The sequence below is a fragment of the Salvelinus sp. IW2-2015 genome, linkage group LG8, assembly GCF_002910315.2.
Source record: "Salvelinus sp. IW2-2015 linkage group LG8, ASM291031v2, whole genome shotgun sequence".
In the NCBI taxonomy this organism is placed as follows: Eukaryota; Metazoa; Chordata; class Actinopteri; order Salmoniformes; family Salmonidae; genus Salvelinus; species Salvelinus sp. IW2-2015.
The window spans coordinates 53550614-53559368 of record NC_036848.1 but is presented as its reverse complement, the minus strand read 5'-3'; the positions used below and the strand labels follow the sequence as shown (position 1 = coordinate 53559368).

The 8755-nt window shown below is 41.4% G+C and overlaps 1 non-coding gene across 1 annotated transcript; it reads left to right on the top strand.

The window, feature by feature from the left end:
• The first annotated feature begins 2271 nt into the window (after positions 1-2271).
• LOC111968290 (U5 spliceosomal RNA) lies at positions 2272-2387 on the top strand. Its single transcript, XR_002877852.1, has one exon. It is a non-coding gene; the product is annotated as a U5 spliceosomal RNA (small nuclear RNA).
• Positions 2388-8755: the final 6368 nt, after the last annotated feature.

Below are 8755 nucleotides of genomic sequence, written 5' to 3'. Positions count from 1 at the left end.
GTGCTACTATTGCACATGACGGCACAAACATGTCTGTAAAAAGTACATATGTTTTTGTTTGGTTAGCTTTTGGAAATTGTAGCAATAAAACAGTTCCAGCTAGGCAGGCTAACATTAGTTAGCTAATTCATTTGCTAGCTATCATACAGTAGGCGTATATTAATAATTATATATTTAATATAAGTAGACATGCACTCATAATTGACTGAAACGCATATAAAGCACCCACAAGCTACCGGTGGCTGAAAACACAATCATCGGGGGATGAATGAGTGATGAATTTCCGGCCAAGGGTTGTCCTTTTAAAAATCATTCCTTCCTCCCTCGCCCCTTGCCCTGCAAGTGTATACTCGTCAGACGTCATGATACGTCGTCAGAAGTGTCCACTTAATTTGAGGGCTGAGGGCATAGGGTGTGTCTTTTAAGCGTTTGGACCGAAAGTTAGATGACCGTTCAAAACAAATTTTCCAGTGAGATTTGTTCCGAGTTCCCAGTTGTCTTGAACACAGCATCAGTAATTGCCCGTGGACAGTTACACGCCCTGCGACAGCCTCGCTGTGCTAGCTTCTACTACCACTGTGTGTCGCAATGGTTATTTTTCTCCGTGAGCTATTGTTGGTAACTGTACTGTAGGATTTGGACAGGGCATGGATTAATGTCAAGCTTCTTTCTRCAGACTTTTCCAGTACACGAAAAACGGACTCTTGGCGGCAGTAAGAAATCCATCACCATCACCGCTCATTCAACATAGCCTCGATTTACGTTTTTTTTTTAATTACTTAAACAAAATCACTTTTTGGGGTTCTCATACACTTACACTGATGTTTTGATTCTTGCTTTTACAGTCGCTAAGAATATATTTGGTTGTGATCTTTGCAAAATAACTATTTTGGATGGATCAGTTGAACTAGAATGCTAATGCTCATTGCTATAGCTAATGCTAGCCACTGGTTTAAGTATACTTTTTTATACAGTTGAATTGCGATGATGATACGAACATTATATTAAGCAGGACATTCATATGTGCCTTAAAATTGAATTATATTCTAAAAGTAGTGTGAAATTAGGATTTGTTTTTGCTGGCGTTCTATAAGCACTCCCCCTGTTCTGTCACCAATTTGCGCGCATCACCCTCGTGCGGCAATGTTTMWGAAAGTCGATTTTTCTGCATGAGCGCTGTTTTCGCTTTCAGGTATTTTCATGCTTTTGCTTTAAAAATAGTATATCTTTATTATTATTTCTCTTTTCACAGGTTTTTTGGGGGGGTGGATAATAAAAAAATTGATTAATATCATGCATTGTACATTACATCACATTTACATTATTACTTTTTATTTTAGCCTACATGGTAAATATTTTCTTATTGAACTGCACTGTTGGTTAAGGGCTTGTATGTAAGCATTTCACAGTAAAGTCTACACTTGTATTCGGCGCATGTGGCAAAAAAAGTTGGATTTGAACCGCCCCCCCCCCCAAAAAAAAAAAAAATTGTTTGGAGAATCAAGTAAAGAACGTCCCATTGTTCACCCCTTCCACGTTTCGTTTATGCGGTTCTCCTTTTAAGTTCCGTTCTAATTTGTTTAATTTTTTTTCGCTGGGAACCAATATATTTTYAATTCCAGGTTTTCCATCATAGTACAAGCACATCCTGTACTGTCTTTGGTAGAAGTCTCTCGGAGCGACCAGGCTAAACTGCTGTTCTCATGCCCGTGTATGTTTCTTTCTACCTATTCCTAATAATAAGTAATACACCACCACCGTTTGAGCCATGATTGTGATATACCTGTCGGTATTGAAGTTGTCCATTCCTCTTTTGAAAAGTAATATTTAAAGTTTGGGAAGTGTTTTTGAGCTGTGGATGTATGTGGGTCTAAACTGCGCATGCCTATTTGCCAAATCGGTCTCTGTTTTTGTGAAATGCAGACTACTCTTATAAAGTAAAAAAAAATAAACATTTAATTTCGGTCAGCAGGTTTTTTTTATTTGTAAACTGTAAAGCGCCATTCCAGACGTCAATGCTGTAACAACCAGGAAGTAGTGTATGCTATATTACCCAGAGTCCCCTTCGCTTGTGTATATGGAAACGGTATTTGATTACTTGTCGTAATTCCACCCAAAACATTTACGTATAAAGTTACATGAACACGGTAGTGGACGCCTTATTTATGCGTCTATACCCACACGGTATTGTTGTGCGCAACAATATTAATCCGTTACCGGGACTGATAGTGCCGCGAATCTAGATGGTTTCACCCCCTTATTATCGGTAGTACACTCTGGTTTCTCTTCAGATCGCATAAATCTTTCGCCTTTTACTAAAGATTTCCGTGGAGAGGAACATTATGAGTATCAACTAATTTTTTGATGCCCGGCTTAACGGCTGGGCTTCCTACACTTGTTTAAATATAGTCGTGGTGCACCAGACTGTTAGGAAGTCCGTCATGCATGTAATTACAGGCTTTGGACACTACATGCAATACGTTGTGTTGGAGATGTGTTCAACGTGCAGTTTCATTCAGAGTTTATCTACCTAAAGAAATATGTGATTTGGAACACTTGATTAAGTAGCCAGAGCGCTAGAGACATATAGTTGTTGAAAGTTATGTCTTGCTACATTTATTGCTAAACCCACTATGAGCGTCTGTGTGCTGCCACTGTCTTGATTGGCACAGCGTTTTATTTGTTTTTATTATTATTGTTTTATTTATTTAATCTTTATTTAGCTAGGCAAGTGAGTTACGAACAAATTCTTATTTTACAATGACGGCCTATATCAACCATGTATATTGTTCTGTAACAGTAATACCAACGATGGTTTAGAAACTCTGTGGTAATACCACTGCATTGAGGAAAGCTGTCTTGCTGCTGTCCTCTGGATATCGTTTTTTACTAGTTACCATAGCCACAAAGGGAAATTGTCTGTATCATGAATGACAACCAAAATTATTTTGGGGGTCTTAATTTAAGGCTAGACCTCTGGGTCTATGGCTCGCATGTGTGTTTGCTTGCTCCTCCAGTTGTCCTTCCTCCCAGATCCCGACCCAGCACCTGCAGCAGCCCTAGTTCCCAGTTCTTGTTTTTTTCTCTGTTTTTTACTCTGGATACAGCACAGACCAACCACAACTGCCAATTCCTTTCAGCACTCGTTTCAGCACTAGTCCAGACCCCACCCATCCCCCAACACAAAGTCACAGACATTTTGTTGACTGAATGAATGGACTGACAGATTTATCTGATTATTTTTTGATCGATTGATTGCTTTTTTTGGGGGGGGGCTGGATGACCATTGGGTTTGCCTAATTTGAATTGATTACATACTGTTTGATTTGATTATTATTTGGAATTTTAAAATTAACGATGGGTTGAATTTTTTACTTGTTGAACGTTTTAAACTGGAATGAATTTGGATTTCTGTGGAGAGGAACATTATGAGTGTCAACAATTGTCTTTATGCCGGTCCGTTCGTCATTGTTTTTATGCACGGTCCCGTTCGTCTTTGTTTTTATGCCGGCCCCGTTCTGTCATTGGTTTTTATGCACGGTCCGCGTTCTGTCATTGTTTTATGCCGGTCCGTTGTCATTGTTTTTATGCACGGTCCCGTTCTGTCATTGTTTTTTATGCCGGTCCCGTTCTGTCATTGTTTTTATGCCGGTCCCGTTCTGTCATTGTTTTATGCGGTCCCGTTCTGTCATGTTTTTATGCACGGTCCTGTTCTGTCATTGTTTTTATGCCGGTGCCTTCTGTCATTGTGCCGGTGCCGTTCTGTCTCTGATGTCTTGAGATGTTGCTTCAATATATCACATAATTTCCTTTCCTCATGATGCCATCTATTTTGTGAAGTGCACCAGCCCCTCCTGCAGCTAAGCACCCCCACAACATGATGCTGCACCCGTTCTTCACGGTTGGGATGGTGTTCTTCAGCTTGCAAGCATCCTCCTTTTTCCTCCAAACATAATGATGGTCATTATGGCAAACAGTTCTATTTTTGTTTCATCAGACCAGCGGACGTTTCTCCAAAATGTACGATCTTTGTCCCCGTGTGCAGTTGCAAACCGTAGTCTGGCTTTTTTATGGTGGTTTTGGAGCAGTTGCTTCTTCCTTGCTGAGCGGCCTTTCAGGTTATGTCGATATAGGGCTCGTTTTACTGTGGATAAAGATACTTTTTGTACCTGTTTCCTCCAGCATCTTCACAAGGTCCTTTGCTGTTGTTCTGGGATTGACTTGCACTTTTCGCTCAAAGTACGTTCATCTCTAGGAGACAGAACGCGTTTCCTTCCTGAGCGGTATTTTATTACATTTTTAATTTACCTTTATTTATACAGGTTTTTTCTCATTGAGATAATATCTCTTTCCAAGAGAGACCTGGTTCAATAGCAGCAGTGGGAACAACGTTTCAGACAAACAACTTACACTAACACAACATTAAACAAAACTATAAACACACACATACAGTACAACAATTACATATTACATTAAAAACACAAACATCTTGACTAAAAACAATTACACTCTTCTATGATATATACACCGATCAAGTGTTTAAACTCACATTTTAAAATGTTCAGGAGAGAATTCCAAGTCCACGGTGCTAAGTAACTTAAACTATTTCTACCATGACCTGTTCTCATTTTTGGTACTGTTAGAATCAAATCAGAATGGGACCGTAATTGATATTTATTTACTGACCTGACTAAAAAAGAACAGAGATAAAATGTAATTTTACCCAATATGGTCTTATAAATCAGTGTATACCAGTGTTTAAGCCTATGCAAGGTCAATGACCACCAGCCAACAGCGCTGTAGAGATCACAATGATGTGTTAGACGTTTCTGATTTGTAATGAACCTGAGGTCTGCATGATACACTGAATCAAGTGCTCTCAGGGTAGTAGTGGCTGAGGCCTGCATATATATAACATCAATAAAATCTAAAACAGACAGTAATGTACATCGTACCAGCTCCTTCCTGGCCTCAAAAGAAAAACAAGCCTTATGCCGGTAATACAATCCTATTTGCAGCTTGAGCTTCCTTATCAAGTTCTCTACATGCACAGTGAAGCTCAGCTTATCATCAACCCACACACCCAAATATTTGTACACTAACTTTCTCTATAGTATGTCCAGCCAATGTAGCAATGACATGATTTGTAACATGCCTGGCATTTGAAAATACCATGCATTTTGTTTTACCCGAATTTAGAATCAGCTTTAAATCATACAGAGTCTGTTGTATGATGTTAAATGCTCTTTGGGCATTTTCAAAAGCTAAAGATAAACTACCACCACTTGAATAAAGAACCGTATCATCTGCATAAAAATGAACATCCGCTATTTCAATAAGATCCCCAATGTTGTTGATATACAAAATGAACAACAGTGGGCCCAAAATAGAACCTTGCGGAACACCTGAGCACACCTCTATGGACTCAGATTTACAACCATCCGCCATTACACATGGTGTATGATTTGATAGGTAATTTATAAACCAATCTAGAGCATGACCAGTAATTCCACAACATTTTAACCTTTGTACTAACACAGCATGGTCCACGGTGTCAAAAGCCTTCGACAAATCAATAAAAACACACACACAATGTAACTTCTTATCAAGAGCACACTGGATGTCATTTAAAACCTTCAATGTTGCTGAAACAGTGCTGTGGCCAGACCTAAAGCCTGCTTGCATTCCATTTAAGATGTTGTTTTCTTGGAAGTAGACCTTTAGCTGCCTACTAACTAAGGACTCCAGTACCTTTGACAGTACAGACAATTTTCATATGGGTCGATAGTTGTCAAATAGCGAGGGATCTCCACCTTTCAGGAGAGGCAGTACAAAAACAGATTTCCATAACTTGGGGATTTCCTTCACATCATGCGTAAGGTTAAAAATACATGTTAAGGAGGGAGAAATGATGTCTGCAGCTAGGTGTAGGAGGCGGGGGTCTAGTTCATCAGGGCCAGGTGATTTTTTTCCAACAATTATGATGGCTGCGTGGATCCATGGTGTTTATACTTGCGTACTATTGTTTGTACAGATGAACGTGGTACCTCCAGGCATTTGGAAATTTCTCACAAGGATAAACCAGACTGTCTACGATTTTTTTCTGGGGACTTGGCTGATTTCTTTTGATTTTCCCATGATGTCAAGCAAAGAGGCACTGAGTTTGAAGGTAGGCCTTGAAATACATCCACAGGTACACCTCCAATTGACTCAAATGATGTCAATTAGCCTATCAGAAGATTCTAAAGCCATGACATCATTTTCTGGAATTTTCCAAGCTGTTTAAAGGCACAGTCAATTTAGTGTATGTAAACTTCTGACCCACTGGAATTGTGATACAGTGAAATAATCTGTCTGTAAACAAGTGTTGGAAAAATTACTTGTGTCATGCACAAAGTAGATGTCCTAACCGACTTGCCAAAACTATAGTTTGTTCACAATAAATTTGTGGAGTGGTTGAAAAATGAGTTTTAATGACTCCAACCTAAGTGTATGTAAACTTCCGACTTCAACTGTATATTTTCTACATTGTTTGTAAACTCCTGAGTTGCACAGCGGTCTAAGGCACTGCATCTCAGCGCTGGAGGTGTCACTACAGACCCTGGTTCGATCACAGGCTGTATCAAACAGCCCCACCTGCCCTGAATGACAGGTCACCACTGGTTACTAAAGTGAGGATTCACCCTCTTCAGATAATTATTTTGTAACTTATCTGCAGAAAAACGTTTTGTGCCCATAAAGCCGTAGTTAGCCGTGTGCAAATTTGGGAGCCAAATAAACGKCACTTTCTCACGATGTGATTCGGTTCCTGATGTTAAATAAAAGATCTGTTCATTTGCAAACGACCCATCACTATTTATACATTGTAGCTGGTGTTGGAGGCAAGCAGCTGCATGAAGGCATTGGTAATTTCAAAGCAAACTGATCTTGATGTAATAAAAAAGTCATTGTAAAGTTGGAAATGTAGCTAACAACAAAATATTAAATTGKATTTAAACTTTTGATGCAAACCTTCTAGACTGTGGGACTCTTGTACCGGCTATAGTGTGACTGTGGACTGTGGCCGGGCCCGGTGGGTGGTTGTAGTGAGGTGTACCCCCATAGCCCTTCTCTGATTAGGCAGCAGAACATATTAACCTCTACTGAAACTCCTGGTTCTGCCAGTGCCAACAATCTGGTTTCTCTTCATATGGCATAAATCTTTCGCTTTTTACTTAAGATTTCCATGAACAGGAACCAGTGGGGGCTGGTGGAAGGCGCTATAGGAGGACGGAATTTCAAGGTTTTACTGCTAACCTACAAAGCATTACATGGGCTTGCTCCTACCTATCTTTCCGGTTTGGTCCTGCCGTACATACCTACACGTACGCTACGGTCACAAGACGCAGGCCTCCTTACTGTCCCGAGAATTTCTAAGCAAACAGCTGGAGGTAGGGCTTTCTCCTATAGAGCTCCATTTTTATGGCCTATCCATGTGAGAGACGCAGAGTCGGTCTCGACCTTTAAGTCTTTATTGAAGACTCGTCTCTTCAGTAGGTCCTATGATTGAGTGTAGTCTGGCCCAGGGGTGTGAAGGTGAACGGAAAGGCACTGGAGCGACGAACCGCCATTGCTGTCTCTGCCTGGCCGGTTCCCCTCTCTCCACTGGGATTCTCTGCCTCTATCCCTATTACAGGGGCTGAGTCATTGGCTTACTGGTGCTCTTCCATGCCGTCTCTAGGAGGGGTGCTTCACTTGAGTGGGTTGAGTCACTGACGTGATCTTCCTGTCTGAGTTGGTGCCCCACCTCAAGGTTCGTGCCTTGGGGGAGATCTTTGTGGGCTGTACTTGGCCTTGTCTCAGGGTAGTAAGTTGGTGGTTGAAGATATCCCTCTAGTGGTGTGTGGGCTGTGCTTTGGCAAAGTGGGTGGGGTTATATCCTGCCTGTTTGGCCCTGTCTGGGGGTATCGTAGGACAGGGCCACAATGTGTCCCGACCCCTCCTGTCTCAGCCTCCAGTATTTATGCTGCAATAGTTTGTGTCGGGCGGCTAGGGTCAGTCTGTTATATCTGCAGTATTTCTCATGTCTCATCCAGTGTCCTGTGTGAATTTAAGTATTGCTCCCTCTAATTCTCTTTTTCTCTCTTTCTCTCACGCTTTCTCTCTTTCCCTTTCTCTTTCTTTCTCTCTCTCTTTCCTTCGGAGGACCTGAGCCCTAGGACCATGCCTCAGGACTACCTGGCCTGATGACTCCTTGCTGTCCCCAGTCCACCTGGTCATGCTGCTGCTCCAGTTTCAACTGGTCCAGTGAACCCTGACCTGTTCACTGGATGTGCTACCTTGTGCCAGACCTGCTGTTTTGGACCCTCTCTCTACCGTACCTGCTGTCTCAAACTCTGAATGATCAGCTATGAAAAGCCAACTGATATTTACTCCTTAGGTGCTGACCTTTTGCACCCTCTACAACCACTGTGATTATCATTATCTGACCCTGCAGGTCATCTATGAACGTTTGAACATCTTGGCCATGTTCTGTTATAATCTCCACCCGGCACAGCCAGAAGACTGGCCACCCCTCAGAGCCTGGTTCCTCTCTAGGTTTCTTCCTAGGTTCCTGCCTTTCTAGGGAGTTTTTCCTAGCCACCGTGCTTCTACATTTGCATTGCTTGCTGTTTGGGGTTTTAGGCTGGGTTTCTGTACAGCACTTTGTGACATCGGCTGATGTAAAAAGGACTTTATAAATACATTTGATTGATTGATTGATTGATTGATGGGC